General features: G+C 42.4%; 1 protein-coding gene across 22 annotated transcripts in view; it reads left to right on the top strand.

The window, feature by feature from the left end:
* Nucleotides 1–24,736, top strand: part of DAB1 (DAB adaptor protein 1) — a 507,009-nt gene that overhangs the window by 118,607 nt on the left and 363,666 nt on the right. The window contains exon 1 of one of the 22 annotated variants that reach the window (XM_009683305.2): nt 17,196–17,210. The exons of the other annotated variants lie outside the window; for them this stretch is intronic. The gene's annotated coding sequence lies outside the window, so the exon portion shown is untranslated. Of the gene's footprint in view, nt 1–17,195; nt 17,211–24,736 lie in introns of those variants that run through there. 22 annotated transcript variants of the gene reach the window in all.

Here is a 24,736-nt window from a genome sequence, read left to right as displayed (position 1 = left end):
TAGCTTGCATTGCACCACCTGAAAACTTAGCAGAGGCAATACATGGCAAGCAGTACGAGGAGGAGTGACAGAAGACACCGTACAGAAGCGATCTTTGAATTAGGGAAGTGTTGATTGCGAGGGACATCTGGAGGTTTCAAGTCCGATCTTCTGCTTGAATTGGGATGATCAGAAACGCTAGCTAGGTCAGCCATGGCCTGGTCGAGCCAGGTAGAGCCAGGTCTTGAAATCCTCTGAGGAAGCAGACTCCAGAGCCTCTCTGGGTCACCTGTGCTGCTCTCTCTGGTGACCAGTCTGAACCTCCCCACCTCAGTTTGTAGCCAGTAGCCATTTGTTATGTTGTCCACCGTTAATGACAAGAGTTTGGTTGTCAACTTTATTTTGTGTTAGGTTTTACAGTAGTTGTAGGCTCCTGTTAGATCCGCTCTTAGTTTCCTCTTCACCAAACAAGCCTAGCTCCCTCGATCTCTTCATGTAGGTCTGTTCTTGCAGGCCACTGACCATCTTGGTATCTCTTTGCTGGATCTTTGACAGTTTCTTAACCTCCCTCTCAGAAGTGGGGGGGCTGTCCAAAACTGAACACAATATTCCAGGTGGAGCCTCACTGATGCCAAGCAGAGGGGAATAGTAACTTCCTCGATCTGCGCTCCCGTGCTCCTCTTAAGGTACCCTCCTATGTGGTTTCCCTTAATTGTGGTGAGTGTGCCTTGTTGGCTTGTACTTGATTTGCTGTCCACTGAAACTGCCAGGTCCCACCTGTACTGATGTATGAGATTAGTCCGTGTCAAGTGTTGAACTTTACATTTTTCTTTGTTGAGGTTGATGAGGTTTCTGTTGACTCCGTCTCCAAGTTTATCACTGAATAGTTGGGGTTGGAAGGCACCTCTGAAGATCATCTTTTCAAACCCCCCTGCTCAAGCAGAGTCAGCTAGAGCAGGTTGCCCAGGACCATGTCCAGTTGGGTTTTGAATATCTCCAAGTACGGAGCCTCCCCAACCCCTCTGGGCAGCCTGTAAATCAAAGCCCCGTTAGATTGAAGCTCTGCTGTTTATGTTGAGCACTCCCCCAATTTAGCAATGACCCCACGTTTGCTGAGGATGCATATCTAATAACTAGTTGTATGTGGATATCTTTAATGAGTGTGGTGTTATGAATGTCCCAAGCTTGCAACTTAACATGGATTCAAGGAATTCCAATGAAATTCTGTCTGGGAGCCAGAAGGGTAATATTCCCTTTGTGGAAAGACCCTTTCTCTACCTTAGAATATGGCATTCGGCTATGGGTAGTTCAATAATAGGAACAGTTTAACAAATTGGATGGAATTCAGGAAGAAAGACAGATGATTGTTTCTGAAAGTGAATTTTCTGGGTGAATAGCAAAAGAGTTTTGATATATTTCATTTTGATTGAATGGCGACGGGTTTAAAAGGGGGAACTACCAACAAAAATGTTTCCAGGGTATTGAAAGTATAGCAAAGGCTTTTTATAAAAGTTATATGCCTATTAACTAGCACCAGGGATATGAACGGATCCTGTCTTTAAAGGCTGGAGCCTAGAAGTGCTGAGGTTTGCTGAAGATGATGCCAATTGCTGTAGCTGCAGCACAGGCATATTTGGTGAGTTTGGCATGAGCCATGTTCAAGTTGCCAGTCACGAATTAGCTTCTATAAATTGGAAGACACTTGAGCTAAAAAATAAATCTGTATTATGACTCCCCCCTCTCTTCCTGGGAGGGCTTCCTTGAGAGAGGAGATCCAGCTAGCTTCTGAGCTGGTCCCTCGAGTTGCTCCTTGTGTTCTTGGCTGGGAGCAGCTTTCTAACTTTCAGGGTGTAAAACGTGGTTCTGTTGGAGTGAACGGAGGTTTTTCTTTGACTTAAGGGCAATCAGGATGTCACCCTTAGTGTCTGCTTTGGCGAAATAGAAGAGTTAATGTGATCATATGGAAAAGAACCACATTAACCTCAAGGTCACATGCAGAATTATTTCTGAGTGGAGGTGAACAGCATTTTGTAGAGTAATATTATTTGCAAGGTCTCATCAGTAAGAGAAAATATTACAGATGATTGAGAAAAATAAGAATTACAACTTGAACTACTGAAAACCCCTTTCTGACACTGTCTCTTTAATTAGAAAAGATGAGCCTAACCAAGATGTATATCATCATCGATTTTTATAATAAGCTTTTAAAGCAAACATACGTGGTGTCACCATGCTATTTTATAACATACACTGCTAATCATTTATTCTGTTGTATAACAGTTCACCAGCAGACATATTTTATTATTTTTTCTGTGTAATAAAAAAGATAAAATCAATATCTATTATATGACATACCTTCAAGGTTAAAAAGTACTAAATCTTGATCCTAACATCTTTCCCTGTGTGCATTAATTTAGGAGCAATATAAATTCAATACAAATACATTTTCTATCTATATGATTAAAACTAGATCCTAAATATAACAAAGGATTCAGTCATTCTGAAACTATCCAGATATTGATGCTAGACAGTATATTCACATAGACAGTAGAATTTGCAGGAAATCTAACTATGAAAACCTGAAAAAGCTGGCACATGGGCCACATATGTTTGGGAGCAAAGATACTGTGGTTTCACATGTGTGAATATAGTTTTTGATCCAACAGAAACTCATCTGGCCTGACAGTCCCATGCCAATTCAATAATGGCTTTATAAGGTCAATAGAAAAATTGAGTCCTTCTCCTTGGCTCTGTTGCTGGTAGTCATTTAACAACAATTACAGAGAAGAGTTAATTTAATGATGAGAAGCGGCAAAACTGAAAAAGTGTAAATGGATGTGTCAAAGCCATCAGGACGCTTGTCTTTACTGGGTTATGGCTAAATTATTTGAATGCCTGAGTGGGGAGCAGTATGATAAAGTTGTAGCCTATTACTGAAGACTTTGCAAGTGCTTCAAGACAACATTAAAAACAAAACCCCAGCACCTATCTCCCCTTATTATGAATTAGTCCAAGATCTAATGTGATTGCAGTGGTAATAAATGAAGAAGGATGCACTCTCTCCCCCTTTTATTGGGAACTAAAGCTTTTGGATTTCTGATGCAATGATTATTTTGTGGCAGGCGTGAAGCCAAGTTGTTCTTATTGGCGATGTAACATACACAAAGCGTGTGCTTAATATATATCTCACTGAGTGTTAAAGTAGAAATCATTTCAGTACTGCTTTTTCGCCATTCAGCAATTAATTGTGTGTTGAGATACTTATGAATATGCAATTACTGGTTCCTGCCTGTGAGCAGTCTTCTCCTGTCTGCACGGGAAACAGTTGCACAGAGTAGCCAAGCAATGGCTGAAACTCTCCATGTATAATAACATCCTGAATGAGACAAATGCAGGTGATGCCACAAATCTTAATGAACTGACTCGTATTTATGGGATGAAATCGTGCCCTGGGGTTGTGACTCGCGGAGGGCACTGGGCGGTTTACCTGGGTGCCATCAAGGGGGGGTATGTGGCTCCTTGTTTCCTGCTGCTTAGAGTGAACAAAGTAAACCTTTGGTACTGAAGATGAAAGACTTGGGTAACACTGAATGCCTCCTGTCGTGACTGTCTTCTGTTCCTGTGCAGCATCCTACTCCTTACATTAGTTTTTTTTTAACACGTGGCTTTAGAGCTGCTCTCAGAAACATTAAATAACAGCTGAAGCCTAGAAACGTCTCTCAGTTTACTTTCAGTAACATCTTTCAGTAATGAAAGTTTTACTTGCATGACATCTTGTTAAAACAACTCTCCTCCCAGCCTGCTCGGGAAATAGAGCAGTGCAGCCCATGCTTTGCGAGTTCTTTGTCGACCAGAAGGCATCCTGGAAGACGTGGGGCCTGAGTTCTGTCAGTGCAATGAACTCGTTGATGGCGCAGGTTATTTTTTTTTTATTATTATGATTTCATTTTGGTGTTTGGACATTGTAGAAGGATTCGCTGTTGCGGCAGATAAGGAAGTCTCTTTGGGAATCTCCGTACCAGTTATCAAAGCTTCGCCGTTCTCTGGATTCCTTCAGACTGCTCACTTAGCATTAAACACATCTCCTTCCATTGACAGAGTGTGAAGCAGAAGCTCTGAGGACTGCTGCTCTGGGATTTTTTGAGGGCAGCAATTGGTTGGTAAACTACATAGTATATCACAGGAACGTTCTTGTACGTTATAAAGGCACTGGGCTTTGTTTTTAAGGAAATCTTTTCCAGATAAAGCTTTAACGTTTTGTTTGGCTGAAAGCAAAGGCTAATCTTGACAGAGTTCAGCTTGCTGCTTTCGAAAGTAGCAGTAGATGCTCATAATAATATGTAATTTATAAGACATAAGTAGTTTGTTTAGCCAGTAGATTAATGTCTTATGCATTAAGTGCAAGTCTGGAGAGACATTTCACTGGCAAGTTACAAGCCGCTAGAAACAGAGGATTATGAGGGAAATGCTCACGCAACCTTTGCAACGTTACAAATGGCAGTGCCACAATGAAAGAACAGCCTCACTGCAGCGATTTAAAGCCGCTGCTGTTTTCTTTAAGGCAAACATTGTTTTTTTGCCCTACAGATAAATCCCATTATAAGCTTTGATCAAAGCAAGTACGCTCACTTTGAGGCTTTGGGCACATGTAAATTGCTTTGTTCTACACAGGCATTTGCATATATTTGCAAGGAGACAGGGTCTGCATGCAGTGGTGCCTTTTATTTTTGGCGCTGTGTTGAAATTCAAATCACTTGTGGTTTACTGCCAGGCCAAAGTTTCTCGGTAGAGGAAAGGTGTAATGCAAGTGAAGCAGTGCGGAGAGGTGTGCAGAGCTCAGTCCTCGCCAGAGCTGCGGGAGCAGGCCGTGCAGGGACCTGAACGGCAGAGCTGTTTTATTTTATTTCGCATGTTCCTAGACAGGAGCGTTTTCCATGTTTGGCTGCTTCTGGGAACGCCTGTGCCCGTAGGGTATGAAACGTGCAGATTGCCAAAATATGGGGTATCTCTCTTTGTTGTAGTCTTCCATTTGTTTTCCTATGTATTTCTCCAGTTAGTTTCCTGAATTAAGTTGGATTAACTTCCTCTCTCTCCCAATTAATGCTGTTAACAGTAATAACAACCATAATGTGTGAACATCTGGCATTTTAGTACACAGTAAGCTTTTAGAAATAGCAGATATGAATCTATTGAAATCTGTCTCTGTAGTGATTTTTTCAGTGTTTTGTGGATTAGGCTATGAATTCGTCTTCCCTCTCTAGCTCCCTTTCATTATCAAGGTTTGCTAATTCTTTAGATGCCAGGGCTAGATAATTAAATACCCCTTTGTAATTACCGTGGTGCCTGTGGGTTTGAGACCTCTAGCTCATTAGGCAGCGCGCTGTCCTTCTGAGATATTTGAGGGAAATACTTTCATACTCATCAAAGATCTCTGTGGCAAATTAAGGTCACGGCTGTCTCTTTGACAGCCTGCAGTCTGAGGGGGTTTTTTCATTAGTTACCGTGAGGGTAGTTGATTTCAGAAATCAGCTTTTTAAAACCAAATATTGCCCAGTCAATTGCTCAAAAATTCCTGTGCTTTTAGCGGCAAACATGTTGCCCTTATAAATCCGCCATGACTTCTCCAGCGCGGTGAACGGAAGGGTTTTGCCTGGCTGCCTGTGCTTGCGTACGAGCCTTACGGAAACGTCTCCGCTCTGAGCTGCAGATTGGCCTTATAAGGTCTTTTCTTCCTCCCCTAGTTTTTCAATTTCGGTCACAGCCCTTGACCATTTTCCTGTGATTTTAATGTGTCCGAAGAAAGAACTGGAGCAAGTTTGGAGAAAGTCGTAGCCGTCTACCACAGGTGAAAAATGTGGCGCTCAAGACGGGGCTGCCGTTCACTCCAGTAGGCATCCTGCAGATTTACGTTGGCACGCTGGCTACCTGTCTAAGCGTCTTGCCGTGCCCTCTTCACTGTGTTCGGGCAGCTCTCGGGAACGCGGGCAGGCTGGTCTTGTTAGTAAGGTGCTGGACTAAAACGTGTTAACTTGCGGTTCAGTTCATCGCTGCTCTTTTGTTCAGTAAAACTTGGTGTGATTTGGTGTTCCCTCACTAAAACAGGAAAGAAAATAACTTTGCTACTTCAGAGGAGGATCATAGAGAGTCTGAGTAATAAAATGGCGAATGATGCAGAAATGCTTGTTTAATAAAACCCAAGCAAATGGAGCCAACGAGCTCGAACAAGAAACCCTCTGAGGCGCACTGAAAGGGAGAAATGGGAGCTGGGGATGGCTGATGTAGGAAGTAAAGCTGATTTGAATCTGCGGAATAGTTGGAAAAGCGGGAAAAAACCCTTTTCAGAACAGCAGGATGTGGTGGTAGTGGTGCAGGCCCAGCAGGTGAAATGGCTTAAATGTGTGATTTAAGCTGTGGTGATTTTCTCCTCTGTGGCACCTGGAAAGAATTAGGAAGGAAGACTGAAAGGTGAGCAATCTGGTGTAGCTCAAGAGAAAGCCGTGCTGGAAAGCCTAGCAGAGGCGCAGCTGGTCTTAGCGCGAGCAGCAGCGCGAGCTCCGAAGGGAGCCCTGAGACTCTTCTCCTCGCTGCAGAGTTAATGGGGAGTAGCAGGCTGTCGCGTGGCCGGCCGGAGGCCGGCGTGGGGTGGCCGGGGTCCTGCCGCGGTGGCCCCACCGGCGTGTGGGGGCAGCGCGTTGCTGCCGAGCCGCCTGACGGAGCGTGCTGAAGGGCAGCCTGCCGAGCGGCGGAGGCGGTGAGCCTGGTGCGCTCGTCTCCCTGCAGGCGTGCGGAGCTGCGGACTGCGCTCACAGTGGTCCTCTGCATTGCGGGGTCCTGTTAGTAAACAACCGCATCTGAGAGCAGCGGGAACCAAAATGCCAGTTCCCAACCTTCAGGGCTGGGCATGAATCTGCTCCTCAGGAACAAGGCCTCATAGGGCGCAAAGTAGCTGCAGAGTAAAGCAAAAGCCGCTGGGCAAGTCTACTTGCAACTATAAATCTCTTGGAGAGCATTATAGTTTCTTCTTCTCTTGTATCTCCATGATTTTTATTTTTTACCAGCTGTGAATCCAATAGCAGGCAGCAGGTTAGATAGAAGGAAAGCAGCCTGTTGTCAGCTGTGTTGCATGTGTGGTGTGCCTCCCGCGGTCATCTCGGACGGACGCTGAGCACCGTCTGTGAGCGCTGGTTTCCAAGGATCTTAACACAACAGGTATGGTGGCTTTTGCTGATGTGGAAGTCAAAGGCCATAAATAACCCTTCTAATGTGCAAAGTTTCAAGTTTACAGTGTGATAGTGCATGGAGCTATGCAGTGGATTTTCATAAATCCTCTCTTTTTATCTTGTGTGATGGTTTCTTTCTTAGATCTTACTCTAGCACCGATTTTCCACTTAGCTGGACAAATAAATGCATATAGGCAGCATGTCCATGGCAGCTGAAAGGTTAATGGAAGGAAAATGTAGTGACATTAAAGTAAGTTTTATTAAGTGAAGCTTTGATTTTTCTCCATTATTGGCTCTTTTGTCTGAACAGAATTTAAATGCTATATAAAGCCCACTTATGTAAGCATAGGCCGCTCATGAACAGAAAGCGAACGAGTCCAGCAAAGAGTATTGATTTGTTGTTGTTCTGTGGTTCCTTCCAGCTGAAAGGTGTAATGAATGCCTTATATTTCGAGCTCTGTTATGTGTGTTAAGTGTTACCAGTTTCTTATTATAGAAGAAATAAGAAAGATGCATAAGAAATATGTTGCATATTTAAAGATGAGAATAAAAGTCTAAGGCATCCCTTGGAAGAGATTCGGGATATTTTAGTTCCCAGTTTTGTCCCTTACCTACAAAATTTTTTTTTTCTCTTGTATAAGGGTCTTTCTGTGCAGGTACTGGACACGGCACCCTGTCAGCGCTAAACAAATAAATAATAACCTTCTAACAGATTCACGGTTGCACCTAACATACCAAATTTATTTGAGAAAACTTCTACTCCTGGCAAATACAGTTTGCACATCTGCATGCCATTTATGGGATAACTACCTTTTGTGACGAAAAGAAAAGCCTGTTGTTCTGAGGGTTTTTCAGAAAACTATACACCTGAAAGAGGTCAGTTTCCACTACAGTTGAGCAATATTGCTCATCTTAAAAAAACAAACAAACATAAAAAACCCCAAACAACAAAAAACCCTCACACACTCACATTTAAAAAAAAGAAAAAGATCTTATAATTTTTCTAAATTGCAAAAGGAATTCATCTCTTTCTTGTGTTCATACCACCCAGGTTAGCTGCTGCTGTCATTAATGCTATAAGAGGATTTGAAGTCTATAAAATGTAGAGGCAGGTTTCAATTTAAGGCAACGTCGTAGGGTACAGTCTGGCATCGTTTCGTGTTTCAGCAGTGCTATGGTAGCATGCGTGGCTCGGCTCAGCAACCTGTGATGAGGAAGGTTTCTTGGGCCTGAAGACAAGCGAGTGAAGATGAAGAGAAGAGCAGAGGAAGGATGAGCAAAAATCAGGAAGGGTTTCTAAATATTGGGAGGGTGACCCCTTCTTTCAGAGATGGTGGTTGAAGACTTAGTGGTAATTTTGAAGTGTATGAGGGGGAGAGAAAGCAGAAACTCTGCATACATTACTGCCAGTATAGAGTTTTTTGCATTTTTAAAGAAATGCATTTGACCTTTCTGTCAATAACTTTATTGAAGCATTTCTCCTTGTCTTTTTTCCCCAATACAAAATCATTATTGGCACATACAGTATTTAACTGAAAATGTAAACAATGTTTCTACCGTTCACTGAAAAAAATTCACAGAAAAATATAGCCATTTCCAGTCCCCGTGAAGAAGTACTGAATATTATTTTTTGCACTGGTGTGGGAAGACAAGACAAGTTTGTATTATATCCAGGGATACCATTTAGTACTTGAGTGATGCGGGTGCCCCTAAATGCAGATTTTTGTAATGCTATACGGGGTGATTATGGGTCAGGCTCCTTTCACCCACTATGTTAGGGCAAGTTCCACTCTAGAAACTGTGGATCAGAGGCACAGCTTGTATGTGACATACACTCACGGCTTATTTCCCCTCCTGTTTGGGAGTACTCTGTGTCAATATGAGCATATGTATGCCTACTAATTCCATACTAAAGGATGTTTTTGCACTTTAACACCCCCACAGCCATTTAAAAAAAAAAAAAAAGGTAACTTTTTCTAGGGAGACAAAACCACGAAGACACAAAATCCCATCGAAAGTCAATAAAGCTTTAGCACAGGAGGTATTTATATCCTTTTGTAAACGTTACCTGGTTTTGCTGGGTGGAAAGTGCAGATTATCAGTGGAAAGCCAGCTGAACATGGTGAGTCTTGAGGCTTTGGAAGGAGATAACAAGGCCACTGGGGAAGGACACGAAGAAAGAGAAATTGTCTCAGGCAGAGCAGCATGGTGTGTAAAGAGGCATGAAAAAGAAGGTGTAAGATGGATTGGCTCAAAGGAGGGAGAGAAGAAACGAGAGGGCTTGGGGGAAAGTAGGAGCCCTCATGCACTGGGGAATTTGGGTTGCAGAGGAAAGGCCTGGCTGCCCTTTGCCGCTAGTGATATTTCAGGAATAAGCCCTGTCGTTCTGCTCCTGCAGTTGTGTTTTAAATCATTTTAAACTGCAAAATGTTAAGGTGGTTGATAGTCAAAGTTTCTAAAGCTGTCTTGCCCACCAGTTAATAGCGTGGCGGAGTTTTGGAGATCAGGGCTGGTTTTGGCTTTGGGTTTGTCTGTTGCTTGGGGGATTTTTTTGTTTTGGCTTATTTTTCTTAAGCTTCCACTGCAAGCAAAACCCGCCTTCACAGCGCTCCTTCTGCAGAGGGGTGCTCGCTTCGCAGTTTAGGCCATGGTACGCGCCGGGTCAGCACGGCCCTGAGCCACAGGGCCCCAGGGCTGCCGGTGCTCCTCAGGCTCCAGCTGGCTTATTTCCATGGAAAGTAAGGCAAAATTGTCACAAAGGAAGGTGGAATATGGGAGAAGACAAAACAGAAGTTTCACAAGTTATGTATAAATTAGCAAAAATTATTTGCTAGTCTGTGATTTCATTAAAAAATACTTTTTAGTTTTTTTAATCCTTCTGTGCAAAGAATTCAGCTAGGCATTTTATTCTTGTATTTAAAACCCCCAGCATCATGGAATTACATTTTACTATAATTGATGAGTTGTTTTAAGGCTGTATGGCGTTTCATGGTCAAAATGGAAATGAGTTGAAGAAAACGCATAATTAAGAATTCTGCAATTTTACGTATCAGTTCCCTTATGATAATTGGCCTCTAACATGAAATATTTAAAAACACAATCAAACTCTGTCTGTATACATGCGTATATATTTGTGTATCTGTTAGCACTGCAGTGTGTATTAGTTGCTTGCAACTAATTAGTTGCTAGCTACTCACAGCATCTGTATTTCAGATCCCATGGGACTCCAAGGAATGTGACCTTATTTTAATGCTCTTCTGTGCTTGGAGAATCCCTCCTTTGTATCTGCTACTAGGATGTGTTCTGTTGCTTTAATAATAATAATGCTTAGCCTTCTCTTTAAATTTAGATCCCAAGGATGGCTAAAAAATTTGACGAACACTATCTTGATTATAAAATTGCATCTCCTGTTTACCAGCTGGCCACTTAAAAGGCAGAGCTGTGTGATATATCGAGTGCTGTTTGTACGGTGGCCACAATAAACTGTGTGCCGAAGATCAGCTTCTGCCCTTGGTCCTAACTCGGCAGCTCCACTGGCTTCCGTCACCTGCCTTTGCTTCTCTGGTGACTTCTCCTCCTGTCACCGATGGAGGCATTTGCCCCAAAGGGAAGGGGGCTGCTTGAGGAACGGAGCGCTGCTCTCCGCCAGAAAATGCAACAGGGAAGGAACTACTTGGACTACATCCATTTAAGTGCAATGGTGACTTGTGCTAGAGATGAGATTGTGGTATCTCTCCAGACAGGGAGAGAAGAAAAATAATGGCTTTACTTGCATACAAATGACATGTATTTCTAGGAGTTGGCTGACTGCATAGCAGCCTTATGAGATCTTAGGGTTTTGCTCTGCCTTCGCTATTGCATTTCTGTCTACAAGGCTAAAGAGAAGCCTGAGCTCAATTACAAATTTATTTCCACAATAAAGAATTGTGTTGATGTTCTTCAGGCCCACGAAAATTTGATTAAAGAGGTTCATTAAAATTAGTCTAGAAACTGGAATAATGCTTGAAGTGTAGTTCTTAAATGAGCTGAGGTTTGCCAGACCAGTACTTAGCTTATATTTCTGTGAAAACGTATGTGTTCAGCGCACAAATTCTTTTATTCAGAATTAGAGCCATATTAAAATCAGAGCTGGCTCAGTGGCTCTTTAAAAGGCCACGTTATGTAGGATACAACACTCGGCGATCTTGCCACTTGTGTTCATTAAAGATCTCATGGCACTTCTGGCAGGAACTAGGTGGCTGGACTTCATGTCCTGGCTAGTACTCCAGTATGCACTGGCCAAAGTCCAGTTTGAGCAATTATATTCTGCATGCCTAAATTCCTCCAGTAATTTCAATTAGAGTTTGCATTGTTCTTCGTGCCTGATCCTACAATGTTGTGTAGTGTTGCTATGTGATTAAACTGTTGCAACACTCCATCCCAGAGGTAGGTAAAATCATCTTGGCTTCATACTTTGTAAAGTATTTCCTTGGGGTGAACGGGCAAGCTGAGCGTAAAAGATCATTACTGTTTATCTGAGAAATATTGATATGGCAAGGCTTTCTGCTTGTTTGATGGAATTTTTTAAACCAAAGTATGAAGGAGTGTTTGAAACTCAAGACATGACCAAGAATGTATAATTAGGCTTGTTGCTCAAGGTGCTTTAAAGGTTTTAAACCAAATCAAGATAATGTACTGTAATTGCATTTGCATAATGGGCATGGTTGAAATCAGGTCTTTTTTTTTTTTCCTTAATGTCTGTAACTTCCTTCAGTGATGTATGCAAAACTGAGAGCAAACTTTCTACCTGTGGCAAAAAGGAAAATTGAAACTAAATCTGGATGGAGTTTAGTATGTGAGCAGAGTTCAAATGAAGATGTGATTGTGCTTCGTGCACAGAGAGGCAGCCATCCTTATTCAAAGTGATCACGTGCTCACATTTGGGATTTGCCAAGTCCTTGATCTTTGAGATACTGAACGAGCTCATTCCATTTGACTGCACACTTAAATCAAGCCTGAATTGCAGAAGATAAGACCTGCTGCAGAGCGCATACATGGTTTTTTTCCACCCCACTATTCACCTGGCCCCAAGATGTCACACCTAAGCTGGATTAAAAAAAGCTTTGATGACTAAGAAGCATAAATAATATTACAACACGCTTCTGGAGTCAGTGGAGTCACTGAGCAAGGACAAATAACATGTATGTTAGTTCCCAAGCTGCGAACTAACCCTGGGGACCCGTGAGTACCTACAAGTTACCTTTGCATGCTGTCCCATATCAGCTGAACCGGCATGCTATTTTGTAAGCCTACAGACCCAACTCATTCCTGGAAGTAATGCAGATCCTCAGGGGAAAAAAAACAATCTTCCTTGCTCCAGAAATTGTCCTTGGTATCCGATGTCAGTAGCTCTCCCTCAAGCAATCTCAGCAAGCCTGAGACAATCAACAGCCATGCATGAACACATTAAAATACCGTGGAAAACACTATTAACTAAATGAAAACTTGTGGGTGCTGAGTGACGTCTTAGAGGAAAAGGTTGCCTTACTAGTCTGATAGCACTGTGGTTCACTCGAACCAGTGGCTTTTAGGGATAGTAAGACTCTTCAGCAGCAGTGTTTCAAGGAAGTTATTTCTCCAACTGCTTTTATAATTTCAAAAGCTTTGAAAAATGCTCCTGAGCTGCAGTTTCTCAGCTTTAAATAATTAAGGACAGAAATCAGTGGTCCTTACTGAAGCAAAGCTCTTAATTGAAGTCAGTTTTTTTGCTTGAGCAGGTCAGACCTGACTCTGAAATGAAACCTAGGACATTTGATGGGAAACAAGTTTTTTCTAGAAAAGCGATTAAGATACTAGTAATAACCTGTTTGTTTATTAAAGAATAGTTATGTCCTTCAGACAAGGGCAAAATTGCAAGAGCTCGCCTAGCCCTCCCTTGTGCCTGTTCCTTCAAGCATTTAGTATGTTTGGAAGATGACTCTGTAGAAGGACTGGGAGCCGCCGGGTGGTGGGAGGAGAGGCAGGGCTCAGGGCTGCCCTCTGTGGGCTCCGTTCTGCTATGTCTCTGCAAGTTGGTATTGTTCCAGAGTTTGTGCATTTCACCTGATCTCTAATTAATTGATGGAATCGCCGTGTGTAAGGCAGAACCGTTGTGCAGATTCAGGTAGACGGTGCTTGTTTCCAGCAAGGAGGTCCCCCGTGCAATAGCTCTTTATTTTTTTCCATTCACTGGTAGAATACAAACAGCAGCACTGCTGATCTCCAATAGTCTATTCGCAACGAACAAATTATCTGGTGAATGGAGTCATTTTCCTATTCAGGAAATATCTGTAAACAGACTGATAGTTTTTGTATCTGTGGTTGCTGTTTGAAACGCGTTGGCTGTAAAAGAGCACGCTCCTTTAGCTGGCATAACCTGCTGTGCCCCTGTTCTGCGCTGGAGTTGAGTTAGGATGAGTTGCAACTCGAACACCTTTATCTTTGTGTCTGTGGGCTGTGTCTCACTGCTTGGTTTCCCATGTGGGATTTTCTGTTCTGGCATTTTGGTCTTCACTCGGTGCTTATAGAGGGCCATTCGTTCTCCAGTCACGTGGTGCTGTTTGTCCACCAAGGCTTAAAGGCTGAAAGCAGGGAGCTGTAAATTGAGGCAAGTCTTTGGAAATCCCTACAGATTCCTTGTTTTAATGTGTCAAAATAAGTATTTTCATGAAGAGTTTCTCTTTCAACAAAATCTGAGCTGCACACTCAAAAAAAGCAGACAAAGATAGGAGTATAACATGGATGAACTAAATAGAAATTCATTATCACAAATACGTTTCTCACAATTTATTCTAGCTAATTAGACCACACTTAAAGATGACTAATGCGGTGCATATTAGGTGAGACTATTTATGTACGAGCGCGCTGTGTTTGGGCCAGAGACGTTTTTTCTCCATACCCGCATTGAAATCCGTGTAAGATTTAAATCCATTTTTTTTAGAATTTGCAACTTTTAGATGCTGTTTTTATTTATTTGAAGAGCAGCAGAATTTTGGGTTAAGGGGGGTTCGCTTCCATCCCTCCTTTTGATTTTTCTTCTGTTCTCTAGGGCCTTTTTTGAGTATTACCTTTAATAAATCATGTTGTTTGAGTTCTGCAATTGCATTGGATGTGGCAAAACAAGTTACTCCATGAAGATTAATATAAAGAATTATCTGTTCTAGCGGACAGTTGTGACAACTGTATTTTCAAGAGTGACTTATGCTGAGGGCATGCTGTGCTTTGCTGTTTGATAAGTAATCTGCAACACTGGTTCTTAAAATGGCTGCATTTTTTTCTCCAAGGAAATAATGATTACTGCCGTTGAGCCTACAGCCGTAAAATGCAAGCTTAGTTCCTGGGTAACTAAGTAGATGTTGAATGTGCCCAGGCTCAAGCCCATAAGTAGAAAATAATATATGATGGTGAATCTATTTCAGAAAGGATCTTAAAAAAAAAAAAAACACACTACTACATTGTTCTCCTAGTTTAGAACTATTTCTGGTGATATCTCATTTGCGCGGTTTATGCCATCTGTTTTCTTTCCAAGTTTAGTATAATTAGATTAGTTACCCATCAGACTTTGAAAGTCTTCACACACTTTCAAGGCACTGTTTAAAAAAGTTTGTCATTCTTTTCTTTTGGCTTTGAATTCCACAGCTTCCAAGTACAGTATTGTCAAAAGAGCTGCTTTAAGGGGGAAAAAAAAAAACAACAACTACCACCTTGAAAAGTAAATTGAGTTAATAATAAACAAACTTCTGTATGCTGCAGATGTGAATTGTCAGAGGAAAAAGAAGATAAAGCAGGATATCATCAACAGGACTAGATCTTAGATGATTTTTTGCATAATTCACATTATAATGAAAGATAGTTATACCCCTAGACTTCTCTGTAAGCTCATATGAATCACCTTCAAAATGACTTGTAATATAGGCTTGAAAGGGAAAACTGCAGAATTGTAGCGATGTTTGAATTTGGCCATGTCAGCCTGACCTTCAGTCCCTGTAAATTGTTCCATTCAAACCAATCAATGAAAACATTATTAGTAACCATAAGTGATCACTTATGACAAATCAGTGCAATGTGATTAAATTGTCAGTGCAGGTATACTCAATTGCAGCTGTAGGTGCAAGGAAGTGGCCCAACAGCAAGGATACTTCAATCTTTCTGTAGACGATGGCATGCAAGTACTTCTGGAAACACATTTGTGGAAAGGACTTGGGTAGTAAACTAAACACCAGAGGTTTGTAGATGGTTTGTTGAAAAAGCTGCATGTGAAACTTAAATGACAAAGGGAGCAGCAATAGCCACCTATGTTCAATCAAGGTGGCATATTTAGGTTCCACTCGAGATTAAATTCGAGTGAGCTTCATGTAATTAAATTAACAGTATGTTCCCACTGCTATAATAGAGTTACTTGTACAGAGTAACTCGCTCTTCTTGTTGAATCTATACTCAAGCTTTGAGTTACCTACTGATAGAAACCTCTTAAAACTGTCACTCGTCCTGGGAGAAGGGCAGAGGCTTTGCCTGGGCTGCGAGGAACCGTGCTGCTGTGCAGTGGGGGCTCTCACAGGGACTGCATTTCCCAGGCAGCTTTCCTGAATAGTCACCAACCTGAATCCAGCTGGAAAATGGGGTTGGAGGCGATCCAGCTTAACAGGTGCTGCGGCGATGTGCAGTGCTGAGGGCAGTCTTCCCATTTTTTGTGGCTTCCGGGAGGTGACAGCAAGCATAATTATGACTTCCCTTCTCTCCCCGAAGTCTTTTACCTTAAAATTGAGGGCCTACCACGTTTCCAGTTTGCAGATAGCACTCTGTTTTTCTGTGCTACGTCTGTCTCATTCAGTTTTCAGTGGAAAATCCAGTTTTCCTTTTAGGACCCTCCATCTTTTCTATTTAGCTACTGCAGAGAGACTTTGTCTCCTCTCTCTGCTAATCAATTAGTTCTTCTGCTTCCTATGAGAAGCTGAAGTCACTAGAAGGGTGACAGACTTACTCCAAGCAACCATCAGAAAAAGGGATAAGTTTTTCACTTATTGGCTAAGCAAGACCACTTTTAGCAAATGCTGTGCTCCACTTACATCCTCCTTAGCTAGAAAAGGGCTGCTGAGAAGAGGAGCCAATGGGTCTAGAAAGGGCAGAGATAATGTAATGGGTTGCAGACGACTAGAGCAAGGAAAGGGAAAGGCAAGCTGTTGGCATTGAGCTTTTCTGTATAGGTATGGTAGAGACCAGTGAGTGTGGAAGGACTTGTGTGGGGAGAGGAAAATTATGAAAATAGCTGAAAATTCATCTCAACTCCTCTTCGGGGTTTTTTTTTTTTTTTGGAGTTGTTGCAGGCAGCTCTGGATCCAGTTTACAGTCTGTTTTGGCTCCTTCTTGTGCACAAATACTTCTATTTCTGATGTTTTTCTTTCTCAGGATGCATGCCAACCCTCCTGCTGTTCCATTTCTTTCCCTCCGCTGAGCTGTAGAGTATCGCTCATATCCGAGAATGGTTGTGGGCTAAACTGAACCGTCTGAGTGCTTGTTGCCTTTTGTCCTATTAGTAGCTGAAATAACAGTAGGTCCCTTCCTAAAACATAGCGGTGGCCAGCAGTGCAGTAGCTGCAGCGCACTGGGTAGTGAGGGTTCCCAAGGGACCATGCAGTAAGTGCAGCAGTTAGACTCTGGGTGTAGCATACCTGGGGCCGGGTGCTGCTGCTGTTCTGGGAGAATCACAAGGCATAGTGGAACTGAAAAGCCAGGGGATATGGCCTGAGAAAAGCCCAGCGAAAATATTCGAGTTACGTGCTGGCTGGAAGAAGAACCATAAGATGGTGTCTTCTGTTTCACTTCTTTTATGTCCATGGAAATAGGATTTGTAAGTAAATAGGATTGTGCTAAAGGGACTTCTGACTTCTCAGGAGAGCATCTTCCTTACTGGAATTACCTCCAAGACCGTTTGATTCAAAAGAGGTAACATTACTCTTTGGTGCTGGTAAAGGACACGTGCAAGCTCCTCATATGGTAAGTAATTTGTCCCAGAAGCACCTCATTTTTCATTGATTAGGATATTTCTGTGAACATATTTTATTGTAGCACCATAGATATATCTTATGTTCCTAGGACCTGGTTCAAATGCTCTGTTGTCCATCCTAAAAAAAACAGACTCCCCAGTCATACTGCTAGCTCCCTTTCTTCCAATAATGTAGGTATGTAACAGAAATGTGGATGCCTTTTTACAGTGTCATCTTTATTTTGATATTAATCACTCCATCTCACTTTGCCTATCTTTAAATTTGCTATAAATTGTCACTCCTACGCTTCCCTTATATTTGCACAGTGCTTTGAGAGTTTTAAGTAGGAGGTACAATGTTTTAGCATTTATCATTAACCATTATTTCTGAAGACTGGAAAAGGAAAGTCAACACAAGCATTCAGCTGTATTTTAAACTATAGCTCAGATCAAAAAGATTACCGTTATATACATTATGTATGTTTAAGCTAAATCTAGATTAAAGACTCTGCCTTGCATCCCAGATAAATGCAAGCTGGGAATTAATATGCTAAGACTTGATATTAATTTAAAGCACTGTTTGCTCTGTTGAATGTATTCCAACAAGTTAAAACCAGCAACGTGCTCCCAAATAGCCTGTCACCACATGCACAAAAAATAAAACCAGGAGTGGATTATTCAGAGGCCTTTCTTCATTGTGAAACTCTGATTCGAAAAGTGGCTCTCGGGGGCATCTTCATCGGTCTCCTGCTAACCCGTTGGGAGCTGCCTGGGTTGCTGTTCCAAAGAGCTAATTTTCTGAGTTGTGTTGGGCCATTAGCAGGTGCTGCAGCATGGTTACTGGGAAGCAGTTTCTGGCCGTGTTTGTTCTGTTCCAGCACCTTAGTGCAAAACTGTGCAAATCCCCTGATTTGTTTTGAGCGTAACTGCTGGGGCTGCTAACGCTCTCCTGTTTTGTAGGAGCTGTAAAGCGTAACTTGAGGTCCTCAGATGGAAAATGCTCTGCAGGCTGAGCTGCAGGGGCTTGTTCGGGGTGCACTGTCGCTCACGTTGCTTTGTTGTAGGATTCGTTTGTGGGTCTCTTGCTCCCTCATGACCATTGCCTCAAAAGTGCTCTGTCATTTGGCAACTTATTCTGCTTCTTGATGTTCCTGTTTTCCTAGCTATAAAAAGGAATAATTATGACCTCTGTAAAGAGCTTTAAAGTATTTACTGATTGTAAGGGCTAATGATTGCATAATAGTTTAGAGACCCGTTCCAGTTCTTCCAGGTGAGAGAGACTGATGTAAGAATTTAAGACAGTCTGTCAGTTCTTCTTAGTGATAAAAGGAAAACCTTGAAATTTTCAGTGTCACTAGCAAACGGTAGCTTGAAACAGTATTGCCTGCTGCCACATGGTTTCCTAGTAGCTGTAATGCTACCTTGATCTCAAAGCTGAAAAAACAGTTTTGGAGAAAAATATCTTTTTCTTATAAACTTATTTTTCAAGCACTGCCTTATCCCACCTAATGCAGAATATATTAATTAGTAAAACTGGTTATTTTCTAATCGGCCTTTACCTTTCCCCTTCAGCTTCAGATTCCCGTCCTCATCCCCGTTGTCCATGTGAGATTACGTGGAGTTTGCATGCAGGTATTTAAGGTTCTCTTACAGCAGAAAGTTATTTTGTCCAAAGCTACGGCTAGCCTTTGTTCTCATATTTCCTGCACTTCCACCGTTATCTGGGCTCCACTGTGCTTTTTTTTTTTTTTTTAATACAGATTCTGCTGCCTGCCATTGCATTTCCTTTTACTACCTGAAACAAAACCAAACAACACCCCCGACACCTACTTTTGCCAACAGGTATTCTTCTCTATCCCCTTCTCTTTGCTGTGTTTCACTCCAATTACACGGAGGCTGTGGTTTCCCTTTGAAGCTCCCTTGCTGCTGGGCTCTGTATTGACTGTCCCCCGTTGTTCGGTGGCATCAGCAGATCTGAGGAGTTCACAGCTGGCTTCTCTGCCGGGCTCTCCGCTGATTAGAAACAAAAAGAGGCCTTACTTGAACCTTCCCCCTCCGCTTATCTGCTTACCCTCTCTTATTGCCCCTGCTCTTGCCGTTTCTTCCACTGTTTGTCTGTTAAAAGGCTTTGGTTAGCTCCTCTGCGAGAGCGGCTGGCGGGATAGACGTCGATTCAGCGCTCTCTGACTGCAGCCCGGCCGCACAACTTTGTGTGCACGCGCACAGACGTGCATTCACCCTATTAGTTAGGAAGGACCAGGAAATTTCCCCTTAACTTGCCGGTTCTAGGTAGGACAAATGCCGTATGCTATTGCCATCGTTAAGCGTGGCGTTAGTTACCGCACTGCAGGTCCTGAAAGAAGCAAGTGATGTTGCTGTGGAGCAGGAGAGCTCAGGGAGAGAAAGGCACCCGTGAGTGAGGCAGGCCCCTATGCTCTTTAAATTCTGTATGGGGAAGGATTAAACTAGTCGCAGCTCTGCTTGTGGTTGTTTTTGAGGAAGGCGTTTTGTCCTAGAGCAGGAATCTGCTTACACATCCCACTGCTTGGCTGATTACGTTAGCATGGGCAGTAGAAATGCCTTAGTCTCTAAAAGACTCACCCTCTCGAGGTGAGAGAGTATATTAATTTTCTGTATTGTTTGGGGTTTTAGTTACTTTGCTGAAGCTGTCCACAAGGGGCCAGTCTACTGATTACTTGGTGATGTGAATGCTTATCCACGGGGAGCCAGAAAGAGACCCTCCAAGCTCGCTTCATCCTTGCAGCCTTTAGCAGGCAACATAGCTGCTCCCTACCTGAGCTACATTAAAGGAGAAAGGCTGATGTGAAAAGTCCTCTAAATTATTTTTTAAAACCACCAGTCCCCTATGCCATCTAGTCCTTTCCTTATTATGTAGCTACTTTGCCGTTTTAATTAATATTATGATTATACAGCAGACATGCTTCTATAGCGTCTGTTGCTGTGGCAGCTAGACACTTTAATTACAGAGATTAAAACACAAATCAAGGACAATACAGAGTTGTTATGACGATAATTACCAGATTTGAATATTTGTAGAAAACTGGCCACTTGAGCCTCTGAGGTTAATGTACAAATATGCGGGACTCGATCTCTTCTGGAGCCCCGCATTCAAGCGGCTGCTTTGGACAGAAGAGGGAATGGGTGGAGGGTGCCCAGCCATCCTGTCGCCTTCCCCAAGCATCAGCGCCGGACGAACAATCGACACTTTCAGCCTGGGGGTGTCCAATCTGCTCAGCCAGAATTGAGCCTCCAGTCTAGGCATTTCCTTGTTTTGAGTCTATTTTTCTAAATAATTTTTGTTCAAGAGAGAACACTTCTTCATTTCACACCAACACGGAAATGCCGAAAGGGAGGTTTGTAAGATTGACTTAAAGGAAACTTCAAAGTAATATGAATTTCAGATTAAAATAAACTAAAATACTGAAACCAGAATTTTTTTGCTTTTTTGGGACTTGAGCTGTCAGGCGAGTTGAAACAGTTTAGTACTTTCAACACAAATTTGGGAGTATTCTGGTCCATCTCTATATGCATTTCTGGTTTCAGGGCTAAAAGATTGCTTGAAATAATTCATTTGGCTTTAAACTCACTTGGGCTTGCAGATCCTGCCTGAAAATATGTCACAGACCTTAGAATACTTAGCAGCCTCAAAACAGGGTTAAAATCGTTGTCTTTAGCTACTTTTATCTCAAAAAGGGAAAATGGGAGATCGGTATTTGTAAGTCTCTGTATAGTGCTCTTGTCAGCTTGTAAATGCCTTGTGTGGTGATACATGAGCGTGTGTGTTCTTTTCACTAGCTGCTTCTGCTTGCTTGCTTGCTCATTCCCTTGCTCTTTAAATAGAAGGAACAGAATATGATCTGCGCTTAATTCTTGGCCCAGAGGTCTGTAACGAAGCTGTCGTTATCTGGCGGTTCATAGCTGTCAGCGTGCTCGTGCAGTGGACACTGGGAAATCTGAGTGCTGCTCCTTTGAATGTAAAGGACCCTGATACTTTGCTCGTACGCTCCCTGATTTTTGCCACCGCTCTTCCTCCTCCTTCATGCCAAGTCCCCCTCGTCTCATGCTGTCACTCTGGCAAAGAACCGAGAGTCGTAATCATATTAGAAACATGGCAGGTTAAACTCAGAAAGAAGAACTAAAAAGGGTATCTCCAGAAGGAGTGCTGGTTCTTGAAAAATCTCCAAGTCATCTACTGCCAGCGTTGCTAGACACTAGGGGATTGTCACCTGCAGTGCAGTAAAGGAAAACATTTCTTTTTGGAAAGAATACACCGCCATATTCTTCCTTAACTAGGCAGAAATAAGGGGCTACCAGCAGGAGCCGACTATAAACCTACAAAGAGTGACAAATAAACCAAGCAGAAGCAATAGCGTATATGTGGTAGCTCTCCACTCGCTTCCCTGGAGAGCTGTAGCGAGGCTGTGTGTTAGGTGGAAACGGCTGCGTGTGCACAGTCTTTCCTTGCCTGTCACCCCTTCTGATCAAAAGCACTGCGCTCTCCTCCCCGCGCCCGTGACTCTGAAGAAAGCTCCAACGAAGCACAGCGAGCGTTTCCCAGCCCGCAGAGGAAGGGAGCCAGATCTCTAATTGTTTCTCTAAAGCTTTTCCCTGCGGATCCTCCTATTGTGGTGAAATGAGCTGTGTCCAATGGAGAGTTTCCCAGTGTATTTTTAGTAGAAGTGTGTTCTCGCTTGACGACTAAATATCAACAGGTGTAGGGAGACTTTAAGGGACGCATTGGATTTTGGTACTACGATCTGTCCAGGGTAGTTGATATCTGCCTACTTAGAGGTTACTTAATGAGAGCTCTTCAAGTAGCACATTGCAACTTGATTTTGTATGGGGTCGTGTACACTGTAGAATAACAGAGCACAAAGTGTGTGGTCTAAATTAGAGCAAGCTAGAGGCATGGAATGATGAATAACTTAAGATATAAAAATACATAACTGAAGGAAGAAGAACTTGCAAGGTGGAGGCGAAGAGAAAAGCCATGTTTTCATACTAGGTTTCATAAAAGATGGTATCTCTAAGCCAGGGAGGTAAAAGGTTATTAATCCACATGGCACAACCTAAAGAGGCATCCTTGTACATTGGGTAGGAAAATGGTGGGAAGCGTCATCTGTTGCCCTTGTCTCGTTGTTGATAGGGAGGAGAACAAGGGTGACAGATGCGGCAGAGCACGTTCCAAGATGATTAAAGCATTCAATCCTATAGCTTGGGCTCACACCAATGATCAGGCTCCCTTGTATCGATGGAGCAAAAGTGTCTTTGTGTAAGCTTTTAGTTTGGGGCAGAACAGTTCCAAATACAGTGAAAAAAGTTTAGTATGCTTCTCTGCATCTCAGTGCACGAGTAGTTACTGGTTTATATGTATGCAGATGACAGTTCTTACTCATTTTCAATGAAAAGTGAAAATACCAGCTTTTCATATCTTGAAGGCCACGATAATGGGATGAAGAGGGTCGTATTTTTAAAGAGGAGGTAGTTTTGAACTGGGCCTTATTAAAGAACTGGAGAATACTGTGGAACAGCATGATGACGGGGATGAGGCTGGACTTAGTGTGTTGATCACCTAAGGGAATATCAGTGCCGCTGATATTAGTGCCGCCCAGTGCATGGGAAAGGCATGGGTCAATAAGTATCAGACCGAAAGCAAGCCAAAGTATGGAGGAAAGATTCCACAGATGCGCTGTCTTAGTAGTTACATATAGTGCTTTGCAAAATAATATCTTCCTTATGTGAGTTTTCACAGCAGGCTATCTTTTCTGTTGGTTATATTGAACTGTTGGCATCCTTGGCTCTGGGGCTTTTGAAAGACACTAGTAGTTTCTCTTTGCTGAGAGGACATATAGTAACTGATAATCAACAGCCCCCAAGGGACTATTCTTTAGATTGTCCGTGCAGTATGTTAGTTTCAAAGTGTGATGTATCACTAATCATAGTGGTGGCATTAAACCAATTAATAATAGAAAAACCAATAAGATGCCATGTTCCACTGAACTTAATAGAGGCTTTGTCAAATATTTCAGTGGTGTTTGGATTGCATCCTTATTGTTTAAAGATTTAAACCATCTGAATTACAGTTTAAAATTGGTAATTAAAGGCTTAACTAATTCAGATATTTAAAATGAGCGGTTGTGTGCGTGTACCTATGTACGCTACGTTCCTTTGGATGCACACTGCGTTTGTAAATGTGTATGCTTACAAGACGTGTATAGTGTGTGTATCCAAATCTGTCTGCAACAGACTCCTTTGTTACAGATCCCGACTTATTTGTCAGAGACCATCGGACAACTTAATTCAAAGCGTTAACAGTCCCTTCTTTTCATTAACAATCCTATTAATTTGGGAAGCTGTAGTCGTTGGAGTACAGTGGGAACACAGTAGCGTTGTATCGGAAGTGTTAGAGAGGTTCCGGCTGCGTTCCGGTCCCCAAGCCAGTCTCAACCCCTCAATAGTCCTGTGCCACTGGGCACTGAACGTCCGCAGCTCGATCCGTTCCTTCCTTCCTCCTTAAAAATAGCTACGAAGGGGGAGCCCCCACCTGGCATCCCTGCTACCATGCTCTGGGGTTATGGCATACATAAAATCACCTCATTCTGCACCTTATTGGCCTTTAAGATTTTTTGCTCTGAGAAAGTCCGGTCTGATGTTTACTACCAAGGTTTCACTCCAGAGAATCAGTCCTGCCGCTTTTGAACTGGAGCGCGCACACCTAGCGTATCCAGGGAGAAAGCAGGTAAACCTTGTAGCCCAGATGTATATTTTGCTTTAGCTGACATCTGTGATCTAACAGACGTGGCATATGCCTCTACTTCATTGAGATCCCCTCAGCCCTTTAACAGCGATGAGTCCTAATTTTGCTGAAAGTATGTCATTTCTTCAGTGTTTTGGGGGTTTGAATCTAGGACAAGTGTATCAGCAGAGAGCAGCAGGTACAAATACTCAGCCTGTATATCTTATCAGATATTCAAGAATGCAGTAAGAAATGTCAGAGAGAGCTTTCTACGAAATATTTAATTAACAGCAACAGCTACAGAAATGAAAAACAACATCCAGGCAATTACAGTGTTCAATAAAGCAGCTCTCAGAGGATGGAGCAGCAACGGATTAGTGACTGACTGGCATTTAAATATGTTATCAACCAGTTAGGGAGACCAGAGTAGATTTTCTCCCCTGAGGATCAAGCTAGTAGGGGTATTATAACTATATTATTGTTTCTCAGGGCAATCAATTGAATTATATGGTGCAGCAGTCTAGGAAGTTGGGCTCTTGTCTCAGTAGCTAGTTATACGATTTGTTTCACTGGACATTCATAGCATGGGCTAGGCTCGATGCTTCTGTCACATTGAAGACGAGCATTTTCCTCTTTAAGATCAATGATGTATACGTTGCAGTTTTGGATTTTAAATGCAGAGAATGCTGGAAAATGCATAATTTATAAAGGTGGTGGAATATGCTAATCCTTGGACGTTAAAATAGAACACAATAAAGAATTTATATTATCTTTACCTCT

Source organism: Struthio camelus, chromosome 8 (assembly GCF_040807025.1).
Source record: "Struthio camelus isolate bStrCam1 chromosome 8, bStrCam1.hap1, whole genome shotgun sequence".
Classification (NCBI taxonomy): Eukaryota; Metazoa; Chordata; class Aves; order Struthioniformes; family Struthionidae; genus Struthio; species Struthio camelus.
Note: the sequence above shows the minus strand (reverse complement) of the source record. Positions and strands in the feature narration are given on the sequence as shown.